A 25,776-nucleotide genomic window follows, 5' to 3' on the forward strand; every position below is an offset into this window, starting at 1 on the left:
CGTTTTGTTATTTGATTTTGCCATGTGATTATGGACTTTCCGAATTGATTTTCCTCTGAGTTCAGTATTTTTGTGATTTTACTTTTTACCGTCTCCAATTCTCTTCACCTTTAGATGTTAATGTAGTGATCGATAACGACTGGATTATTCGGGTTATCACAGCCCATCGAATTTATAATCCAGTATACATTTGTATAACAGACAGCCAGCTTCTATGGCTTGTTTTCTAATAAACTTTGTACAATATAAATTATAAATACAAAGTTGAAAGTTATGTGATAGTTCATTATTTAAACATTATTCCCAAAATTGTTCCAAAGAAAAAAATATGCTATTCAAAGATGCCTGTAAAATGTGTCTGTTTATTTAATTGATATATGTATATTGTTTCTTATCGGGTATTGTATTTAGATTCAAGGCAAAAACTTTGAATGTTCTTCATTTTTTCACTGATTTATTATTTAATGACCATATCCTGAAGCTCTACATTTATCTTTAGCCATTCACCGTTTTTTGAAAGAAAAAAATCATAACTTAGTCTATAATCACACTGTCACGTGTTTAAAAATAATTTTAATTGTCATCATAAATTTAATAATTAGTCTATATCATCAAACTATGCCGCAAACCAATCTACCCAAGCTTACAGCTAGATATAGACATGAAGACATGAATGATAAATATTTTAATTATGATTTCAAAGAAATGATATTACTCAAAGTCTTTTGTGTCTCATCACTAATGAAGAGGCCAAGCTCAGTAATACTATATCAATCGAAATTTTGCCAAATTATGTCATAATTTTGTTGAAGACACACCGAAAATGTTGAACAAGGTATGTATATATGTAACATAGTTATGTTTGTGATTTGTTTCTTCCATATATTCTTCGTTTCACGACTATTTACCAGTCTAAGCATTCTTCTTTTGTAATATCCTTTTTTACCAAAATAAATAAGTATTTCAATTATGTAGTACTGTACATGTATGTATTGTTTTGTTGTATTTAGTCGGGGACAGTAATATTTATTAATTTCTACAAGTATAATATGTCCCTTTTTCTTGTACTTTATTTGTTGAACGAACCGATTTTTGTCAGTTATCCGCCTATTTTGGGTTTGTTCAGCAGGATACCGGATCGTTATAACACAGCAGCAATATACATGTGTATATGAATAAAAGGTCACGGTGGGGTATCATGATTCAAGAACACGGTTATTTCGTAATGGATCTCGTTTAGACAATACATTCAAATGTAACCAAATGAATCGCACTTGCTCTTATCTAAAAACAGTGAAGTGTACTACAATTGGGAAAAATAAAATCAAAGTTGTAGAAAAATCCACCAGCTCTTACTCAAAATATGAACAATTCTATGTTAAGGGGGTCTAAAATTCTGTTTTACATCTTCAGACAAACAAATTTTTGACCTTTTGAACTGGAACAAATCATACATTTTTTTAACATGATTGTAATTTCATCCCCTTATTCAATATTTCATGCATGAAATACATAGAAATTTGTAAAGCGTATGAAATAATGTGCCATTATTATAACTTAAACACTGTCCGAACTAGGAACTAATATGTTCTTGACAACAACAAAAAATGAAAGAATGATAACTGTGTATTCTGATCCGTATATGCCAATGAAACAGCCACCTACGTAACAACCGTGACAAACTCAAAACTACAACATATTGGAAAAGCATTCTTCAACACTTTACATGTGTCTTTTAAGTTTACAATGTAAAGTTTTGGATTGCACTGTCTAATGAAGCAATGTAATTCTAAATGTATACATGTAACCTTTCTTGAATTATTTTAAAGATAAACGAAAATAATAAGTTGCAATACAGCCGGAATTTCGACAAAAATATAAAAAAAAAACTAAACAGATATATGTTACGGTAAATCTATGATCCTGGGGCCTGGTTTTCGAAAGTATCTTATGACTAAGACATGTCTTATGATGGTCTTAGGTCATGTCATAGTCGTAAGATATGTTTTCGAAAGTGTCCTAAGTTACGATTTGTCATAACTTTTGTCGTAAACTTAAGACCTCTCGCGACATGACTTATGATTGTCAACTAAAATTTTAATTACTTTTCATGACTTTTTTGGGATAATTTCATATTAATTGTAATAAAAATATTTGTTGTGTTTCTCGGTTAGCTAAATAGTAAAGATTTTATTACTACGTGAATTAAAATTTGAATCTCCTGCAACATACAATTTGGAATTCTTTTCTAACTTATGGTTTTGTACAATTGATATACATATTATTTCGTTTCTAGTATATTTAATAGTACTATATTTACGTATGTGCATGGGCATTTCGTTAAGCGGATACTCGATGTACCGAATCTAAAAAGTATTCACAGTTAAATAACAATGCATGTATGATGATACACGAAAGCGAAGTTCAAGATTAAACATAGTTATGTTACAAACAAAATTTAAACAAATTATCAACTCATATTTCAATTCCTTTTTGTATAAAATTTCAGGTTCATTATAATGAAAAAAAAAAAATTCGTAAATATTAAGAATAGTAATAACTAATATGTTCATACTTTTCATTTTCATTCTTATATTTTATACTTTTTAAACATTATTTAAAATAATAGAAAATAATGTTCACTTATGACAGTCATAAGAGCATCATAGCTATGACTCTCTTACGACAGCTTTGATTTACATCCTATGACATATCATATGATAGTCATAAGATGATCATAAAATATGTCCTAAGATATATCTTATGACATATCTTATGATACTTTTGAAAACCAGGCCCCTGTTGTTTAATTCTAATAGAACCATAACATCTGGATAACCCTTATCTTTTTTCATTTTAAACAGTGAACAAGAGTGTCGAGAAGTAATTTTACTTTTATGAGTTATCTTTCGTTTGTCCAAAATAAGTAGCAATACGAGTTCTTTTGATGTAAGTTTACCTCCATACGTCTGTAATCAATTGGTAATTCTATCTCGACTGTTATTGAATTTCTTTTTCAGCTGTTTACCCTTAAGACCGACTCCTCTTTTTTGTTTGCTGACTGGAATCTGTCAACATTACAAGGTAGGTTGTCCATTTGGTTAACTTTTATTATGTTACAAACGTGTGCTGCACAGAACCCCAAAAATATGTGAAAAAGCACTCTTATTTGATCTTTAAGTTAACTTGAATGTAATATATAAACAGTCTCCGGGACAAGTTTGCAATTCCGCTGAGTGCAAAAGTTGTCACCTTAATTTTTGGAGTTAAGTCAAAACAAAGGTGATAACTTGGTTGGTATTGGTTCTCTGATATTTGTCCTAAAATTTTTTGGATCTAGCACCACTGTTGAAAAAGTTATGCCCCTTTTTTCAACAATTTCCTCAGAGGAAAAGTACTTTTCCTCAAGGGAAATCAAATTTCCCTGAAGGAAAAAGATTTTTCCTCAAGGGAAATTGTTTTTCCCTCAAGGGAAAAAGATTTCCCTTAGGGAATTTGCTGCATAATAATTTCCTTTGAGGAAATTCTATTTCCTTAGAGGAAATTCTTTTTCCTTAGAGGAAATTCTTTTTCCTTTGAGGAAATTTGCAGCTTCAAATTTTCCTTGGAGGAAATACTTTTTCCTGTGAGGAAATTTGTAGCTTCAAATTTTCCTTGGAGGAAATACTTTTTCCTGTTAGGAAATTTTTGACAAACACTTTTCCTTGGAGGAAAATTCAAGACAACAACTTTCCTCTAGGGAAATCATTGTTCTTCAAATTTCCTCTAAGGAAATTTCTGAACATCAAATTTCCCTTAAGGAAATGTTTTCCCTTATTTTTACTTGTTAAACATTTCTTCACTACACCATGTATACAAACAGTATGAATATAATTATTACAAGACTGTATAATTGATGCAAATGATATTTAAAACTTTAATAAATGTTTGACTCAACATTTTAATGACATTGAAAATAATACAGTCTGACTGTTTAGATCTAATTATTGTTTATACTTTTTATATAAATTTAACTTTGATTTATATTTTTTTTTGGAGCAAATGCTTCTATTTTCTTTGTAATTGTTTCAATGCGATACATTAATAAGCAACCAATTTGAATGTCATACCATTTGTGGTGTTCTAAAGAATTTGTTTATATATTTGCAGATTAAATAATAAAATAAACACTTTTCGTGTTATTTTAAATTAGAATTTCTTCTGTTTCAGCTTGTATACAGTTATTCAATCCACTACGTAAGAATTCAGTGAATACATTATTCCATTCACTAAACAATTCCCTTCAATTCTAAGAGAAATCATTTTTGCAAATTGTTCTTCAATGATCTTCTTCTGTATATTTGATATGAGGGAGCGATGTAAATGAGTGGATAAAACTGGTGTTCCTTTTTTCAACAACAAAAAAATATATGTTCAGCATTCTCCTTTCTTTTGATTAACATATGTTGTTGCTTTTATGCAATAGTGTTTTTGTCTATCTATGATAGAACTCCATTTTGTTTATGGTCATTATCATGTGATAATGTTGAAATTTCCTATTTCTTTTTTGCAGGAAAGCACACATTCCATTTCAAATTAATCCAATTATGCACTTTGTAAATAAATTTCAACTTTAAGTTTCCTCTTCAGTAATGACCTATTGATCATGAAAACCAAGATGTCTGATCACCTATAAATACACAAAATAAACAAATAAAATGTTATAAATGGAGAGAGAAACAGCAATAAATGTTTTTCATGTGTATCTTTCCTTATTAAAATACATTAAGTAAACTTGAACTCGAGAAAAATAAATAACTGCGATGTAGACTAGAAAGTATAAAATGCCAAATAAAGTAATTCACGAAAAATTAGTTGATTTACAGAAGTCAAGTCCGTGTTTGCAGGAAATTTACATCATTGGTTGTCTGGTGGAGAGTTGTCTTATTGGCAATCATACCACATCTTATTTTTATATAACCTTGCCATATTCCTATTGTGCCTGTCCAAAGTTCAGAGCCTGTAGCTTTTGTCAGTTTAGTCTGACACTAAAATTTAGTGGTTGTTGTTGTTGTTGTTTCATACCAGTCATATTTATTTTTTGTAATTTATTTTGTTATAAATTAGGCAATTACCATGATTAGTTTTACAGTTTGGATTGTTTCAATGTTTCATCTTTAGGTCTTTTATAGCTGCCTACTTTGACTATAGTATAGGGTATGGATTTTCTCATTATTGAAGGTCGTAACAGGCCTACAATTGCTTTCTCAAAGCCATGATAGTTCTCATATTTAATATACCACATCTTTTAATTTTTATAGTAATCATGATACTAGTAATCATCTTTCAAGTTCAATAACTTTTTTATATTAAAAGGTGCCTTACCATTTAGGTTTAGTTGGCTTCTGCAAATTTTACATTGCCTATCATTTCTGCTGTATATAATTTCTCTGTATCTTCTATAGTTCTTGTCCTATACATAAAAGAGTAAAAGTTGAATGACATCTTGCATCAATATTTTTTTCTGTTTAATGTACATTATGTATATTAATGTGTGTTTAATAAAAATCTAAACCGTGAGTGCTTGATAAGCTTCTTGCCCTTATAGCTGGTCTTTAAGCTTTAAATGAATTTTAATGATCGACTAAAAAACTATGAGCACTGTGCAAATAAGACCCCTGCCCTCCAAAAAAAACAAAACATGCACAAACAGTGGTATTTATTGACATAAAACATGTATATAATTTGGCTCCAATTATAGATATATATTTTAAGGCTGCGATTTTTTTAACAAATACATAAATTTCTAAAAACCTTTCAAAGTTTTTGAAAATGGACTAAAGTTCCTTAACTCTGCATCTTATAAAAAATATACATGATAAATAGGGAATGATACTCCAGCTTGCATATTATTCAAAGTTTTAAAGGAACATAACTGAAGAACGGTAAAAGTTTTACTACCAAAATTTGAAATTGATCTGATTAAAATTATGATAAAAAGTATTTTTTTAAAGTTTAATAAAATTTGGTTGAGGAAAACTTAAGTTAGAAGGCCGAAACAATTTTTTCCATTTTTAAAGAACATAACTATAGAATTTAGTAAAAGAGACACTACCAAAATTCAAACTTAATCTGTATTTTGTGATGATAAGCATTGTGTATTGATTTCATAACATTTGGTTGAGACAAACTAAATTTTAGAGAACAGGAAACCAAAAATTCAGCATATTTTCCCCATTTCTAAAGGGGCATAACTCGATACTCTAGTACAGTAACACTGACATCACCAAAATTCAAACTTGATCTGAGAATTGTGATAACAAGCTTTTGTAAAAGTTTAATTGAATTTGGTTGAGGCAAACTAAAGTACTGTAAGAGAACAAAAAACAACTTTGGGACAGACGGACAAACGATCTGACAAGTGTTAAACATTATGCCCCCTCCACTTTGGGTCATAATAATAACTAGAGGCTCTCAAGAGCCTGTGTTGCTCACCTGTTAATGTGTTTACTGATGTCGACCATCTTTGTTGGTAGGCGGGGTCATTAGACACTCTTTTTAAAAATAGATACCCTAGTATTATGATTGTGGCCAAGTTTGGTTAAATTTGGCCAAGTAGTTTTAGAAAAGATTTTTATACAAGTTACAAAAATGAGGAAAAGTTGTTTAATAATGACTCTAAAGGGCAATAACTCCTTAGGGGGTCCTCTAACAATTTTGATCATGCTGACTTATTTGTAGATCTTACTTTGTTGAACATTATTGCTGTTTACAGTTTATCTCTATCTATAATAGTATTCAAGATAATAACCAAAAGCCATTTTGTTTGGTAGGCTGGGTCATCGGACACATTTTTTAAACTATAAACCACAATGATAATTGTCGCCAAGTTTGATTAAATTTGGCAAAGTAGTTTTAGAGAAGAAGATTTTTAGAAAAGTTACAAAAAATGATGAAAAGTTGTTAAAAATTGACTATAAAGGGCAATAACTCCTTAAGGGGTCGACTGGCAATTTTGGTCTTGTTGACTTATTTGTAGGTATTACTCTGCTGAACATTATTGCTGTTTACAGTTTATCTCTATCTATAATAGTATTCAAGATAATAACCAAAAACTGCAAAATTTCCTTAAAATAACCATTTCAGGGGTAACAACCCAACAACAGGTTGTCCGATTCGTTAGAAAATTTCAGGGCAGATAGATCTTCACCTGATAAACAATTTTACCCCATGTCAGATTTGCTCTAAATGCTTTGGTTTTTGAGTTATAAGCCAAAAACTGCATTTTACCCCTATGTTCTATTTTTAGCCATGGTGGCCATCTTGGTTGGTTTGACGGGTCACCCCACACATTTTTTAATCTAGATATCCCAAGGATGATTGTGGCCACGTTTGGTAGAATTTGGCCCAGTAGTTTCAGAGGAGAAGATTTTTGTAAACAAAAAGTTTACGGACGACGGACGACGGACGACGGACGCCAAGTGATGAGAAAAGCTCACTTGACCTTTCAGGTCAGGTGAGCTTAAAAGGGAGTTTGTCAAGATATAAAAACAATTCACCAAAGTTTCATAAAAATTTGTGAAAGCATTCTTGAGACTATCCTAATCCCAAGTCATGATAGTACAATGACATAAATCAGATTTTTTTTTTAAATTAAAAGGAAAATTATCATGTTTATGTTATACAAAAATAATTCACCAAGTTTCATGAAAATTGCTCAAAGCATTATTAATAGTATACGTACTGGAAAAATCCCCCCTTTTATGAATAAAATCCCTAACTTTAAATCAAAAATTTTAAATCCCTAAAAATTAACAGGAGCTTAATTATCATGATTATATCAATAGATAATTCACCAAAGTATTATGAAAATTTTATGATTAATGTATTCTAATTCCAAGACTATCTAAGACATGGTTTGTTTGAATTAAAAAAGTTGGAATAAAGTACCTGCTAGAATTCAGGAGAATTAGACCAAATCAGGCTATCTTCTAGATTATCAGACAATTGACTGTAGAAAAGGAATTTTCTTTTTTCTTATTTAGCTATTTGTTATCTCTTTCCTTAATATATACTGAACTAAGCCATTTTTTCACATATTTTTATTGTTTTTTCTCTCTTGTGACTTGTTATTTAACATAACAAAAAAAAACAAAGGCAATGAAAGAGAAACTGACAATGCCAAGGCAAATCATAAGATGCAGAAAAGAAAAACAAAACAAAACACTAAGCAACACCAACATCACCAAAAAACTAGTGTTGAATTCATGTGCTCAGTCAGTCAGTGAGAGTTCGCAGATCCTGACCTACTACATCTATGCTTAAAAACCTAAAAATCATATAGTTCTAAACAAATTTTGTAAATTTATACTTGATTAAAATGTTGTCATAAATAGCATAGACACCTCTGAGTTTTGAGAACCACATGTGTTAATTGTGCGAGTATAATCATTGATAATCATGCACAAGATTGACTTTTAAAAGCCTATATATTGAAATTTTCTGAAAATATTGCATGCATTTATTAATATGACCAATTTCAAGAAATGCACAAAGATGTGAGATGATTTATAAAATTGTAATTTCAGGAATTTACAGTAAAGGCTTTTATCCTCACTGCATTTTGCACTTTTCCTAATCCAGGAGCCAGAAGTTATGGCCTTTGTGACCTTTGTATGATTTTTATTTTAGTTTCTTTTTTTTATATTGAAGAGTTTAGTATGACGTCCATTATCACTCAACTAGTATACATTTTTGTTTAATGGCAAGCTAAAGCATGCCTCACAGGCACGGATCCAGGGGGGGGGCTGAGGGTTGGACATGTTGGAACCCCCTTTCTTTATTAAACGATCAATGCATTTGAATGGGGACATGTAGTTGGACCCCCCCCCAAAAAAAAATAATTGTCCTGGGTGAGGAACCCCTCCTTTATATGACTAGATCCACCCCAGTCTCAGGTTCCGGGATTTTCTCGTTGCAATGAAGACCCAGCTGTTATCTGCTCTTTGGTCATGCTGTTATCTCTTTGATACATTCCCCATTTCCATTTCCATTTTCTTTTCGGTTCTATTATAAATATTAGAAACGAGTTTGGCGCCTTTACAAACATATAATTGTCTGTGCTGATAGGGGAGTATGTGTGCATACCAATATTTAAATTTTCTAGGCCTTCTTTTTGAATATTTTGTGCATTTCTTGGTAAAATACTGTCAGACCTCGAGTGCTGTTGTTTTACAAAAACGGTCAAGTAATGTAGGGGAAAGAAACTAACTAAAAAGACCAAAATAAGCCACAACTAATGGGGGTCTCATTGGGGGTTTTGTTCACGGATCCCGCTTAGTTACTACTTATTTTTTTAGATTCTCGCATGATGCCATCCCGCTTACACTATGTAAGTGAACAATTCTGCTATTTTTGTAATTTCCCATGTCCCGCTAAACTTCATTTCGCGTTTTCACGGCACAATAATTTGAGGGAGGATAGGACCTTTATCGGGACTGCGGGATCGGGTGTTTTTAAGCTCTGGATTTTGGGATTGACCCTTTCGGGATACGATAATTCTTTTTTCGAATTTCGGGACCTCTGGATTTCGTGTTTTTAAGCCCGGGATTTCGGGGTTTCGTGTTTTTAAGCTCGGGATTTCGGGATCAGAACCCTCCCTCATAATTTGACTTTCATGTGTCACGTTTACAAAAAATACGCCTCGACAATCCCGAGTCCCGCTCAGACCCCCCTTATAGGTACATAATGAATAGTTTACTATGTAGTCAGTAGTCGGGTCAAATACACATGTATATACTTTTAGACGACCTTAGATTCATTCCACAGCGAAAATACTCATTAATATTGAACATTTTAGATCACTTCACATTTAGATTTTATAACTTTTAAAATTAAGACCATATAGATTTAAGATCATTTAATCGAAAGATTATAATTTGTCAATGCGCAACTGTAACCAGGTACTGCATTTTTTTTTTTTTGCATGCGTCAAGAAACAGTTAAAAGTGCCGGGAATAGAAAAGCAAGTTAAACTTCTCATCTGGACTTTTTAATAAGTCTGTATACCGGACCTCTTCTCTATTTTGGGATTGAAAAAAAATCTAAAGTTAAAAATGCGGTTTTGAGTCTATTTCTTCTTTTTAATTTGGTAACACGTTAAGCCATTAGTGACACTAATATGGTATATTACCAATAATAAGGCCATATATTTCGGTGTGTAGAAATACCGCAAAAGACTTCTTAGTGCACTAAGAAGAAAGTTTTTGCATTAAGGACACTAAAACGATGTTTTAAGATCACAGCGAACATGAATATAAGAGGATATGATTAAATACCTCAAATCTATAAAGTAAGGTATCAATAAATTTTGTAATTTTGAAGTTAAATGACTTTTTAATCAACGCCTGCCACTCGCCACGTGACCAACGGTTTATTGCAGATTCCCGAATCATCATGTTCAATCAACCTAATCCAATAAACAATTGTCTTTTGATCGTTACTTATTGATTAATCAATGATTGTTAACCTAACGGTTTAGCGTGGTATAAATTCAAGTTTATGAAAGAAAAATAAAAAATAAATTTTGTGTTTTAAAACTTTGCCTTTGTTATATATATATTTAGTTTTTAAGGAAATTGCTATGCAAGCTTTTTTTTTATTTAAAGAACCCTATTTTGAGATTAAAATTGAGAAACAAATGCTTTTGATATTTCATTTCCTTACTAACAACACAAGAGTTTACATACTATCATTATTCCTTGAAAGACATTTGAGAGTATGTGGTGTCCATGGGGTTCTTCAAAATCCGATTACAGAAGTAATATATAGAAAAACTCCAAGAGGTAAAATTATTTTACGTTTTAAAAAGAGAATTATAGAATAAATCATAACTGTCTTCTATGAACGATAACTTTAAAACTGATGTCAATGCTTTTTTTTTAACAATTCATCTTTATTTCAACAATTGAAGATGAATACCATTTTATTTTATAATGTAATAAGCACTATGGGCAGGCGCGGATCCAGAGCTTGAAGTGGGGGTTTGGGGGAGGGGTTATGTGAGAAATGTTTAAAACACTAGAGAAGTTTTCATGTTATACCAAACCATATGTTTTTCAAGAAATGGCACACTTTTTGTTCATCCGGCATATGGTAAATAAAATTTTAAGTATTAATTTTATAAGTTTAATTATTTGATTACAGATCGTATCTACCCGTTTTGCAATTGTTGTATCACTCTAAGGGAGGCTAATAAAGATATATATAATAAAATATAGAGATAGCAGCCTTGGATTGTCTTAATTAAATCCTTTGGTCCTCTAATTATCAAGTTACCCTCTGGCCAATGTTATTATGACTTGTGTATATTTAAAGAAGTGTAGCGACAACGTGTCACTCTATTCAGTGCTAGATATTCAAATTATAGTAAAGATAACATTAAAACAAGAAATGGTTAATACAAAAAATATTTTAAGATTTTCAACCGGGGGTGGGCTCGCTTTAACCCCCTAAATCCGCTAATGATGTGGGAGAACTAAATTATTTAGTTAACTTAATCTTATGACTCTTAAGCCCGTTCTGCCATTATTAAGAAACGCTAAAGAACGGAAATGTATGATTTTAAGATTTGGAAATAAATGAAATTGGTGTCACAAATGGTATGTCTGCTTGTATTTAAAATATTTTATAAATAGATATAATGCAGGGGCGGATACAGGATTTGACGTTAGGGGGCGCAGAATAAAATTTCGAAAATTTTTTTGAGGTTAAAATTATCAAAGTTATTGAAATATTCTTCTAGAGTGGGTGCAATGTAGATAGATATCTTGCCAAGCGAAGTGTGGCGAGAAACATTTGTGGTAAAATGAGCGAGAAATTAAAGTTTCAATCTAAAACCGCATAATTTAAATGACAATCTACATTAACCATAATTAACAAAAAATCTATTAGTCTCTGTTCATTGACTACCTCTATATATTTACCAGAAAACGGGACTTAACAAAAGTAGAATAGAAACAATTCTGAGTACACAAACTAATTCTCCATATAAAAAGTGAGACGAAGCAAATGACGATAGCTCATCTGACCAATATAAGGTATTGAAAACGAAAATGATTACTGGTACAATTTATTTGTCAATTCATGATACGTGTTTTTATTTTTGTTCTATTTTCGGAGGTCGTGCTAGACTTTTTACATACTGTAAAACAAACAAAAATGGCCGCTAACCACTAAAATCAAAATGAGATCCTTAAACAATTCATTGTGCTTATTTTCTTGGGATCCCATGTAATACGGTAGTACCTACGGGTTTGGGCCTTGACCGTTTATGCATGCTTCGGCAAAATTTACATGTTGCAAGTGAGAAATCATGTATTGTCACAGAGATATTAAATAATGAGTCAAATTAACAAACTAACCTCTCGCTTGAACCATAATCTTTATCTTTCCTTAAGAAAGAATCTAACTTACACTGCTTTCTTGGTATGATGAAATAACCAACCGGTTACCCAAATAGCGGGTAGGGCTCCCACCTTCTTCGTGGTAAAGTGATGTAGGGATGTTTTTGAACTTCGATTATCAAAGAAATTGTTTATTAAAACTGCAACTAGAATGTCACAATTTTTTTATTCTAACTGCTAAAAGCCTATGATATTTGTCATCAGACGCAGTACCGCTTTTGACACCTTCCTTTGAAGTGTAACATGTTTATAGAACTTAAATAAACAAAAGGTCAGTTGATTAGTAATCACGTTAAATGATTCTGTTAAATTACTGTTTTATATAGTAATACTTGTTTGAATGTTACGACAGATTGAATGCGACGACATTAGCTTTCGTCGGATACTTTATTACGTCAGGACAACCCATGCTTTGCAAATTTTAGGGGTGGGGGGGGGGGGGGGTGGGCGCACGCCCGCCACGCCCCCGCCTAAATCCGCCCCTGTAATGCTCATATACATAATTATTAACGGTTGTTTTACTTCGCTTATTTATAGCATTTAACAAATAACTTCGTATTCTTATTTTCGGCATCAAATAAAAATAATGGAATAAATATATTTTAAAAGACAAGGAAAGTGAATTAAAAAATATATACAACAAAAATAAGCGAAAGGAGATGTGGTACGGCTGTCAATGAAACACCTATCCACAAAAGTTAAAAATGAAGAAGATGTCAGAAATAAATTGGTCATGATTTATTTACAGTCTAAAACATCGAAGGGACTAAACATCAACCTATACATATTTATACTTGTAATGCATTTGTATATAAACATCGAATCAGAAATTTGTTCCTTTCCTAAACATGTTTAAAAACATTGCTGTGATAGTTATCAAAAGTACCAGGATTATAATTTAGTACGCCAGACGCGCGTTTCGTCTACACAAGACTCATCAGTAACGCTCAAATCGAAATATTGATAAATGGCATAGTTCTTAACATTAGAAAAATGAATGAAGTATTGGCAACTGGACGTTAAGCAACCAAATATCAATCCTCACTTTTCCGTGAAGTGTTCACAATTATTTGTCTTTTAAAAATTAAAAGGATGAAAAATTCCCAAACTGAAAAGAGTTGAAAATACGCTATTAATTTAGAAGTAAAAAATATAGCAGACAGAATAAAGACGGCAAAAACAAACAAATGAAAAAAAAAATAGAGAACAATTTGAAATACCATATACATGTTTAATCAGTATACTAGTAGATCACGGGCCAAGGTTGAGCGAACATGAATTGCTATAGATTATACTAAAGGTGACAATCAACTTTTTGAGGCACGTGTCGAGAAAACATTAGAAAAAATATAATTTAAAATTATGAAAGGAGTAGGTCCGGTAAGGACCGATTTTGGCCTCAAATTTCAGGTTCATCTGACGAAAGATTTTGACCACTTTTGAAACACTTAAGTGTCTATTTTATTTGATTCTATTAGTGTATGTGGAAGATTTTCACTGATTTTGTCATTAAAAGCTCAATTAAATATGAAAAATCCACCAAATATGCCGGAAAATGTCACTTTTCAGATGGTTTTTGCAATTTAACATGACTTTATGGTGCTTGTACCCGATATATGTGCCATGTATTGTCAAAAACAGCCCATATTTATGTAGCAGAAGCATTCTACTGTCCAAAAAATAACTAAAAGTTTACTTTTAACAATTTTGTAAAACTGCTATATTTTGGGGCCAAAAAGGTGTCTTACCGGACCTTCTCCTTTTACAAAGTCTATTTCTATATGCCATATCCTTTGTGACAGTTGTATCATTCCATCAGGTCCTTAGTGCACATTTTTGTTCTTAGTGCACTAAGGAGGTCCTTTGCGGTGTTTCTACGGACCCCATATATTTGAAGCTGTTCAAAATTCTGTACATTATAGGTACGTGTATCAGATCGGACAATAATTTTCATATATATAAAAAGAATTACTGTATAAGTTATCTAGTATGAAATATGTCCACTGGACCGACCGTGCAAGTGCTATATATATGATATCATGTATATAGCCAGTCAAAAAGATGTGGTATGATTGCCAATGAGACAACTATCCACAAAAGACCAAAATGACACAAACTTTAACAACTATAGGTCACACAAGGTCGTTAAAAACTTCCATTTGTTGTTGTCCACTGAAAATAAGCTCATAAAAACACGAATCCCCGTTTACTCAATTCCACCTTTATTTGTTAATATTTCTTTATCTTTTTCTTTTGATTTTATCATATCTTTTTTGTGAAATATTTTGTGTGGTCGAACATGAAATTGCCTCCGATGCTACAAAGAAAATTTGTTTAATGTCATCTGTTGCAATATATGCTAAGTACTACACGTGGACAGGATGTTCCCCAGAAAATAAGTTATACACACCCCGATATAACCCCGAGGGTACACGCTACTGTCGTATGGAAAATTACTGGGTCACCTGTAAGATGGTAATCAGCCATGCAACTAATTAGGTTACTGACCATGTCACTTCAATTTAAAAAGTTTATCGTTAGATATCAAAATGATAAATTCATTTTAATTAAAAATTTAAGAACTAAAGGATTTATCATTATAATGAAGTGAAATAATTCAACCAAATCGTATATAGATTATATCAAGGATTTTCTTACTATACAAATCCTTGATTATATACATATTTTTTTTTTATCTATGCCGGAAAGAATTGAAAAACTGTATTTATAATTTTTGATTTGTTTTATAGAAATCTGTGTAGGTCTCATGAAATGGAACTCACGCAACGCATGCCTAATTAAGATTTATAAATTTATTGAAAAATATAACAAAAATTTAGTTTTGATATTAAATTAAAGTTACCTTTCCGCGCTGTAATTTATTTGATATGACATGAATCAAGCAATTTTTGTTGAGGGATTTATGGGTTTGTCCATACAACGTATAAAAAAAGAAGTGTATGTTATTAGTATTTCACATGCCTTGTTTTCGCCTTGAAGCTCATTATTCAGAGTGTTTCAGACAAGATGATGAAAATAACGTGCAAGATACTTTTTTCGATCATCGTGAAGAGACAATTTTAATTCCCATTCCTCGATGCACTCTACCCCTGATGAATTGTATATTTATAATTCCTCGTGCTTTTAATTAGCCCCCCCCCCCCCCTTTCGTGGTTACCGTTATGCCAACAAATACCCGGGGCTTGATTTACATGTAAAATCATGGGCGGATCCAGCCATAATAAAGGGGTTCCAACTACATGTCTCCATTAAATAAGGGGTGTCTAAGCATACCTAAGTGTCAAAAGAGAGTTTTTCCCGACCTATTCACATATTTTTAAGGTTCCTATATACAAGGTGATAGGACGTTCGGTTCCGTTGGAATAGGTTACCTTTTCACGCTATGCCTTAAAACTTTTCCTGATGCACAGGTAACCTATTCCAACGGAACGTCCTATCACCTTGTATATAGGAACTTGAGAGGATTCCCGAGATTATCATTTATGCAATGCTTGCTCACAAAATGCTAGGGGAGGCCAACCCCGGATTTCATCCCCTTCGACCCGCCACAGAATACAGATATAATTGATAATTGTTATTTAAAAATCATATATTATAGCCACTATATAGTACTAGAACCGAACACCTTTTTTGGGATATATATATATACATACACCACATCTTCCTATGTCTATATAGCTGATTTATTGTAAATAACTGCGAGAACATGAATAATACACAAGTTGATAATTGTCTCTTCTCTGCTAATTTTAATGTGCATGCAATATTCACTCTGATTTACTTGTGAGACCACCGACACTAATAATAATTACCTACAAAATAATAGGTGCTCCTTTACTGGGAAGAACATTTCGGATCCGATCAATTTATTGGTTCCATTCCCCCATTCTACACTTCTCCTTAGAAAAAATGCCTTGCAATGCGTCATAATTATCTGGACTACTAACTTACTTCCATATAACTTCGAAAACAGACTATAATCTATTTCACTGGATGAGATTGGGCTCACAGAGTTTTTAATGGATTGGTAATTTTATTTAAAGCACAAGTTTACAAAGCAAGATTAATCACATTTTTCACCCGGCCTACACATCAAATGGTTGCCTCCTTACTGACTTACACCTACACAAGCTAAACAAACATGTGACAACTCTTCACCAATGACCTGAGTGAAAGGTTGACGGGAGGATCCAGAACTTTTCATTGGGGGGGGGGGGGGGGGGTTCAGATGGGGGATGCTTGCCTCAGTCATGTTTCTGTGATTCCCTATATAATCAACAAAATTTTTCACACAAAAAGGGGGGCAGGGATTTCTCCTTAATAAGAAATCTCTATTTTCAGCATTAGCTCATATAAATTTGCCTTTTGAAGAACTGAAATAAATATGAGACGGCTAATGATTTTTCAGATGCTTTACATTAAAATACATCCATGTGACATTCACAATTATATATAGATCCAAATTTAAAAAGCTATTTTTTTCAATATTTAAATAATGTAGGATCAAATCTTGATACATGTATGTAGTTGAAACTGTTAGCTTTAAACATGTTAAACATTAAAAAATGAACACCCAAAGTTTAAACCACGTTTAAACATAAGAATGACCATGTAGTCTTTATTAATGTATGCTATTGCTATGAAACTAGGTCATTGTAGGTAAACTGTCATCTATTCCCTTAAATCTTTGTTCCCAGTCACCCCAAGTTTGATTTAAATTAGTCAAATATATATCTACTCTATTAGGTCTCTAGTTTGGATAATTAATAACTTGTAAATTAAAATCATACTCCTCCCAAATTTATTTCTTTAAATATTATGGATGAAATACATGTAGCAAGTAAGGGATGAAATTAAATTGGATGAAATGTGGCATTTTGTTTTTGATAAAGTAGTATGTCTGATGTTGTCAAACTTAATTATAGACCCTTAAGGGGCGGATCCAGTCATTTTAAAAAGGGGTGGGGGTGGGATTCTAACCCAGGACAAAAGGGGAAGGGGGGGTCCAATTACATGTCCCTATTTAAATGCATTGATAATCCGAAAAAAGGGGGATTCCAATCCCTTGAACCCCTCTCTGGATCTGTGCCTGCCCTTTAAAAATAAAATTATCCTTATTTTGAGTTAAAGCTTATAGATTTTTCTATAATGCTTCTCAGGGGCGGATCCAGCCATTTTAAAAGGGGGTCCCAACCAAGAGCAAAGAGGGGTTCCAACTATATCTCCCATTCAAATGCATTGCTCGGTAAAAGAAAAGGATTACAACCCTCGAATCTATGGTCAGGTTGTTGTCTCTTTGACACATTCCCTTTTTCCATTCTCAATTTTATCATTTAGTCGTCGTTGTCCCAGGACATTTAGTTTTCGCTTAATTACTTTAGTACAAGTAATAGAAATCTATGAAATTCAAACACAAGGTTTGTGACCAGAGTTTTTGTTCAGAGTTTAGGAATTACATGAATTAGGGGCCAATAGGGGCCAATAGTAAACTTTGTTTGATTTTATAGAAAATTGAATAATTGGAGTTCTTTGATATGCCAAATCTAACTGTGTATTTAGATTCCTAGTTTTTTGGTCCTGTTTAAATTGGTCTACCTTAAGGTCCAAAGGGTCCAAAATTAAACTTATTTTGATTTTAACAATATTTAAATTCTTGGTGTTCAGATTAATATGCTGAATCTGAATATTTACTTAGATTTTTTTATTATGGGCCCAAATTTCAAGTTGGTCCAAATCGGGGTCCAAAATTTTACTTTGTTTGATTTCAACAAAAATTGATTATATGAGGCTCTTTGATATGCTGAATTTAACCATTCATTAAGATTTTTGATATTTTGGCCCGTTATCAAATTGGTCCACATTGAGTTCTAAAAGGTCCAAAATTTAACTTTATTTGATTTCACCAAAAAATGAATTATTGGGGTTCTTTGATCATGTTGATATGCTGCATCTAACCATGTATTGAGATTTTGAATATTGGACCATTTTAGAGGTTAATTGTCAATTTAAAATTTTTAAGTACTTGGACCGCATTCATTCTGTGTCAGAAACCTATGCTGCATCAACTATTGAATCACAATCCAAATTTAAAATTCAGAGTTTATCGAGCTTGAATGTTGTGTCCATACTTGCCCCAACTGTTCTGGGTTCAACCTGTACGTTTGTATCAAGCTGAGCCATGCATAGCATTTTTATTGGTTATTTATATATTAATTTGAAATTTTGACAAGTGAGACACATACATGTACAGATTATACTGTTAACAATATTTCAGAGTTTAACGTAGTCAAGCGAAACAAATTTTAGAAGAATAGTTGAATCATGTCTTTGTTGTCAAATGAAAAATTAGTACGAACACAAAGAAAAAGTATGGGAATGTTTGTTTTTTAAACTATTGACCAGGGTGAAAGTCTTTGAAAGTCATGACTGGCAAAAAGTTTGTGAAATGAAATAGCACAAATATTCCATTCTTTTTAAATATAACTGAATATAAAGAAAAACACAAACTGATGTTTTATAATAGTTTTTACCCTTTTTATGTTTTATAGGACAAGAAATATAGAAAAATAATGAAAAATATAAACAGTTACAATAGAAATGAGCGCAAAACAAGATAAACAGAATACAACGAGGCCTAAATGGTAAGACCACTTCTATATACTGTAAATTCAGATTTTTCAGGGAATGGACAACTTATTGTGAATACAAAAAAAATCTGCATAAAGATCTATATAGTTACATGATATATATATATATATATATATATATGTTTCTGTTTTTCCGATACTCACCCAGTCACATTATTCGCATTACTAAAAAGTTTCGATAATTTCTGAATTACAGTAATAAAAGAAATTGCCTTTGAATGATGACTCATATAAAAATAAGAAAATGTGGTATGGTAAATGAGTGACTTATCCACCAGAGTTCAATGAAGCGGATGCAAGAAATTAAAGGCCAATCATGGGCCTGCCTTCAATAATGAGAAAACACCTCCTTTATAGGTCATCCATTAAAGATCTCAACATATAAAGATTTAAACAATCCAATTTAGTTCAACATGTTCAAAGTCAATAACAATTAATAAAAAAAAATCATGCCTAATATAAAATATTGTTTGTTTCTCCAATCCTGACCGACCCTGCAAAAATGGCCCTACTCATAAAATTTTATTGTCAAAACTAAGCCAAATATTATTTTATTCATTTCTGATTTTGGGGCTTGCCGGATCATCCGATAATATTCAGGCTTTTGGGAAAAATAAAATTATTTACCTACCTAACTACCCACACCTGGCTTGTCAGAATAGGGATTAGGGAAAAAAACAATATATTAATTTAGGCCTCATGTCTGTGAGCACTCAACCTGACCATAATATAGGACAGTGGTTCAAATATTAACACAACATAGGAACATTCTATAACAACTATTGCAAGTGGCTCAACTTTAAATATCACTGCAAGGCACTAAACAACGAATATTAAATCTTGGACACAAAGCACTGAAATAAGAGAACTCATAAGCATGACAAGTAAGAATATCAAATGAGAGTTTCTAAAAATGTTCATTAAAACATGATAAAATAAGCTTATTTATATTGCTGTTTTTTTCTCCATTTATAACATTTTTTTTTTATTTTGTGTATTTATAGGTCAGATATCTTGGTTTTTATGATCATCAACAGGTCCTGCAGGTCTATACTGAAGAGGAAACTTAATTGTTAATACTTTTCTACATAATGTGCTAATTGGATTATTAATGTGAAATGAACTCAACTGTGTGTTTTTCTGGAAAAAGAAATAGAAAAAATCCTACAAAATTGCTATAAACAAAATGGAGTACTATCAAAGAACACAATTGTGTAAAATGTAACAACCTACATTCATATTAACTGATGGATTATGGAGAAATTAAGAAAAAAAATAGTATCTTTGTCATGTTTGTTGTCGAAATAAACACCTGCTTTATCCATTCATGTACATGGCTCCATCATATCAAATATACAAAGAAGATGTTTGAAGAACATATGTTGCCAAAATTTATTCAACCAATTGAAGGAAGATGTCTTGTGGATTGAATTATTTATGCACTGAACAGTTATGTAGGGGGTCGAATACACAGCAGCTGAAACAGAAGACAAGTTAATTTGACATGAAAAGTGTTTATTTGATTTAATATGCAAATATGATCACAATATTAATAACATCACAAATAGTATGATATTCATAGCGTTTTGCTTATTATTGTATTGTCTTAAACATGCTAAACAGTCAGCCTTTTGTTTTTGTATGTTTAATACTCACCATGAAAATTTGTATTACAGTATTAAAGTTTTAATTATCTTTTGTATCAATAATTCAGTCTAGGAGAAAATATATTAATACTGTTTGTACTGTTATGAAATTTCCATAGACAGATAGAGGAAAAACATTTCCTTAAGGGAAATTTGATGTTCCGAAATTTCCCTAGAGGAAATTTGAAGATCAATGATTTCCTTGGAGGAAATCTGTTGTCTTGAATTTTGCTCCAAGGAAAAGTGTTTGTCAAAAATTTCCTCACAGGAAAAAGTATTTCCTCCAAGGAAAATTTGAAGCTACAAATTTCCTCACAGGAAAAAGTATTTCCTCCAAGGAAAATTTGAAGCTGCAAATTTCCTTTAAGGAAAAAGAATTTCCTCTAAGGAAATAGAATTTCCTCAAAGGAAATAACTATGCAGCAAATTCCCTAAGGGAAATCTTTTTCCCTTGAGGAAAAAACAATTTCCCTTGAGGAAAAATCTTTTTCCTTCAGGGAAATTTGATTTCCCTTGAGGAAAAGTACTTTTCCTCTGAGGAAATTGTTGAAAAAAGGGGCATAACTTTTTCAACAGTGGTGCTAGATCCAAAAATTTTTAGGACAAATATCAGGGAACTAATACCAACCAAGTTATCAACTTTATTTTGACTTAACTCCAAAAATTAAGGTGACAACTTTTGCACTCAGCGGAATTGCAAACTTGTCCCGGAGACTGTTTATAATGTAAGACTGGTAACCACGAAGTATCTGCATTGATCTGAATTACAGTTGTAGAACTAAATCGGCTATAATTAATAAACCATCACTCCCCGACATTTAAAGGAAAATGGTGAGGACATTTATGAAACGCGAATTAAAGTGCAGAAAATCACTAAAATTCACATGGAATTGCATTTAAATCTAAATTTGCGATTTAGTCTCTCGGTTTTGTTTTTCAAAAAACAAAATGCGTGTTTTGTACTGTTATAATAGTTACAGAGACTGTAAGTAGGATCCATTTTATATACATGCGGGAATTTCTCGCTACATTGAAGACCTGTTGGTAAACTTCTGCTGTTGTTTTTTTCTATGGTCGGGTTGTTGTCTCTTTGGCACATTCCTCATTTCCATTTTCAATTTTATGTATATAAAAAGTAAGATGTGGTACATGTATGATTGCCAAAGAGGACAAGTTGAACTCTAAATCAGAGAAGGAAATTGCGCAGAACTATTGGTCTTGACTTGAAGCATTTTTTTATCGATATAAAGATGCAGTTTAACGAGTCCTAAATTCAAGCGATCTTTAAAAATTTATGAAAAATCCAAAATACCGCAACATTTCGTATTGTAAAACTTTATTTATACCTTTTAAATGGGGCCCTGGTATGAAATAAATTGACTGTAAATTTGCCCTTTATCTATATTTGATAAAGTTAGATTCCTGAAGTAGAGCCAATATCTACTATATTTCACACAGAGGCTGTTCACATGAATCTTCACTAAGATTCACAACATATCGCAGCATCATATGTGTTCTCTTGAGTACTCAAGTAATATTATTGAAATCATATAAATGCCTAAAATTGATACATTTGGGGCACTTCAACCTAGTACGTCAAAAGTGAATTGGATGCTATGATTATAAACCCTTTTGGATTGATATGTCATTCGAAGCGAAATTTTTCAAACCAATATTAAAGTTTTTTCTTTTTAACGGCAACACATAGGGTTGAATAAAATTTGATTTTATGGACATATGTAAATAATTTTCAATAATAATTTGATTCCAATCGGGTTTTCTTTTATATTTTTATAAATTTTCTAATTGTGACCTCGTGAATGAAGAACTATTGGGAAAACAGTCTTCTTTGGGGGAAAAAACAATCGTAGCGCATAGTGGCAATGCCATGTATAATTATATTAAGACTATTTATACGTCTAATCTATTAACAGTATAATAGTCCTGAATGGGCAAGATTGTATTTTTTTTTTCACTGGCCACATCTTTTTATCAATAATTAATTCTAATCAAATATAAATATAAACTAAGATTCTAATATGACGTGCTTCATTCTCTTTGTGGATAAACCCATGCTCTAAATCCAATAAAATGTGTTTGCACATGCGTATATTGGCTACTGCAGAATAATGAATTTATCAATTTGGCATGTATTTAATATTTCAAATTGATTAACTTAAAACACTTCCAAACTGTTAACTGATGCACATGTTACTAATTCATTTATTTTGACCTAGATACGATAACCGTAAACCGTTCATGCTGGCTGTTCAAAACGCAACCCTCTGAAAAATTACATTGCCAGTCATTTGCTTGTTTACAAACGAAAAAGGGAGGTTCATGGAATAGCATAAACAAACGTTCCACCCTTATACACATCGGACATAGAAATTACCTTAATCTAATCAGAATCGAAATAATTGATGCAAGCTTTACTTTATTGTAGTTTTAACATGGGTAGGCATTATACATTATTTGTGTTAATTTAGCCCTCACTATCACTCGGGCAAAAATAATCCCGAATATAATACATACCCAATGTTAAAACTACAATAAAGTTTAGCTTGCATCAATTATTTCTTAAATAGAACTAAGAATGAAAACGGGGAATATGTCTTTTATTGCATTATGAATCTTTTTTAGGATTGGTATTAGCATTATTAGCAGCCACTAGTTTTGCAGTTGTATTTGAGGTTCTTGCATTTTATATACAGCTCAGGGAATCTTTGTTACAACAACGGAATGGCAAGTAAGTACACAATTATCTGTAATTATGTATGATTAAACATATTTTTTTTGGTGTCAAATGTTCAAACTTCAAAAAGCAGGGACAATTTTTGCAATGGTTTGATATTTATTCACTCATAATATTTCTCAGTTAATCTAAAGAGTTTAGTTAATAAAATTAAGGAAATAACCAAAGAAAATACAACACATTTGTTCCTTTGAGTGATTCCTATTGCCAATTATCAGTCAAAGAGTTCAAATTTAAACCACATCATTCTTTTTCTCTGAGTAAAATTGCATCTAAAAGAAACTGCAAAAATAATGTATTTTGAAAGATGTTTCTGGAATCATATAAGTGAAGTTTCTGGACCTATATCTCGTTTTGGGTCTGAATAAACGACTGACAAACATAAAATAACTCATAAAGTGATTTTTATTAATTTTGCTGAATTCTTTGTATTCTAGTCTTCGGTGGAAAGTTGTCACATTGGAGACAATACCAAGCAAAATTAATATTAATATTAACTCTTTTTATCATCCAATTCGTCATCTGTCTTACTAGAATAACTTTAATTGCACAATAACTATATATATATGTAAGAGTCATCGGGTTCAAAATGAAAACCTACACAGAAGTGTATTACTTCATAATAAGTTTTACAATTGAAGGCCGAGTCAAGACATTAAGGTTGCACTTCATTCAATTTAGACAGGTCCATATGAACTCCTTTTTCGGCTTAAACTGTGCCACTTTTGCTATGAAGTTTCGTAAAAAAATATATCCTAGACTTCAAAAGTTATATATATGAAATGATATTTTTTTTCAAAAGTCAAAACATAATTTTCAGTAAATCGAACTCATTCACGCTTTTGATGAGTTGAAAGTTTTAATCCATATTTGAAAAGGATACGTTAAAATTGACTGATTTTCGCTATTTTTACGTCATCAAATCGATTATAAACAGGTCAACAACATTACACTTTAGAAATAAATACTCGAAAATGCTTGTAAAACAAATGACATTCAAGCTATTCTATTATAATTTACTGTAAATACAAAATATATTGAAGAAAGTCACTTATTATTTGTTTTTGAGACATTTAAGTTGGCTATGATATATATGCACAGCCTTTCAATGTGACCTTGTATTTTAATGCTGTTCCTTCTTTATTTCCAGGTACGCATTTAAGTCGTTTATAGGAACCCATTGTCTACTGTCAGTAGTCCGTATGCTGAAACTGTTTGTCGGGTACCTTTTAATGATGTGTATTATGTCTTACAACATATGGATGTTACTTTCAGCAACGCTTGGTGGGGGTATCGGTTATCTTTGTGCTAGGCCTATCATCAACACATGTTTCTTCAGAAACAGATACAGCTACAGTGTAACAGCAAATATTCGAACAGACCTTTTACCTATACGTCAAAAAGCAAGTGAGGATTACGTCCCCTTTGGTTTATACTTCAACACGTCCGACCCATGGAGCAGTGCATCAACCAGACCAAACAGTGTCTATGAACCGGAAGTAACCATGTACGTCTCTGTGCTTTAAAAGATCGTGATGATGTAAAATATATAACTGATGATAGATTTTGTCTTGTATTTGATAAATGTTTGTGTTTTACTTGTTGCATGTTCGTGTTTTAATGATCAGAAGTTATGTAGTGCTAAGATGTATAATAAAACTTTTACTGTAGTTTAAATGTGTCTGATTATGTCATTTCCCTCACTTTCTTCACTGGTATCTTTCATTGTATATCCATCTGAAATGAAATCGGCTAATTGTATCTGTTTTTTACCACCTGTTTCTTATTTCCTGACTATTTCCGGAATAATTTAAACAGTAATTACTGCACCGACTGATCTGCTCTACGATCATTATCAGAAATTTATCAGAAAGGATATGTCTCGTAAAAGCCCACAATAAGTAATGATTTATACATGACCTGAATGTAATTCATCCTTATTAGTAAACGCGGTATAATATTAATGGCAATATCACATATATTGAACTATAAAAAGAGTTTTACTTCTTAACTCAATTATACTAGGTACAATACCTGTCAAGTCATCTGGTTACTTTTTAGCAAACTATACAAATCTAGGCTGATCTGATTCTACTAAGTTGGTCTAAAACATATTCTAAAGGTCACATTACCTTTAAATGAGACACCATTGTGTAACCCCCAAGATACCAATTCGGATTTGATCATGTTTGTGCCACTAAGAATGCGAACACAAGGATTAATATCCGACATGGTCAACGGCGTTAACTATTTATAAAAATGAT

General features: G+C 31.8%; 3 long non-coding RNA genes across 3 annotated transcripts; 2 read left to right on the plus strand and 1 right to left on the minus strand.

The window, feature by feature from the left end:
- The first annotated feature begins 625 nt into the window (after positions 1 to 625).
- On the plus strand, positions 626 to 25,183 carry LOC143071367 (uncharacterized). Its single transcript, XR_012976886.1, has 4 exons — positions 626 to 835; positions 3,021 to 3,084; positions 23,401 to 23,506; positions 24,663 to 25,183. It is a non-coding gene; the product is annotated as an uncharacterized LOC143071367 (long non-coding RNA).
- Positions 3,992 to 9,474, minus strand: LOC143071365 (uncharacterized). Its single transcript, XR_012976884.1, has 3 exons — positions 9,127 to 9,474; positions 5,365 to 5,452; positions 3,992 to 4,669 (listed from the first exon to the last, which is right to left on the minus strand). It is a non-coding gene; the product is annotated as an uncharacterized LOC143071365 (long non-coding RNA).
- On the plus strand, positions 19,870 to 20,806 carry LOC143071366 (uncharacterized). Its single transcript, XR_012976885.1, has 2 exons — positions 19,870 to 19,995; positions 20,116 to 20,806. It is a non-coding gene; the product is annotated as an uncharacterized LOC143071366 (long non-coding RNA).
- Positions 25,184 to 25,776: the final 593 nt, after the last annotated feature.

Source organism: Mytilus galloprovincialis, chromosome 4, assembly GCF_965363235.1.
Source record: "Mytilus galloprovincialis chromosome 4, xbMytGall1.hap1.1, whole genome shotgun sequence".
Taxonomy (NCBI): Eukaryota; Metazoa; Mollusca; class Bivalvia; order Mytilida; family Mytilidae; genus Mytilus; species Mytilus galloprovincialis.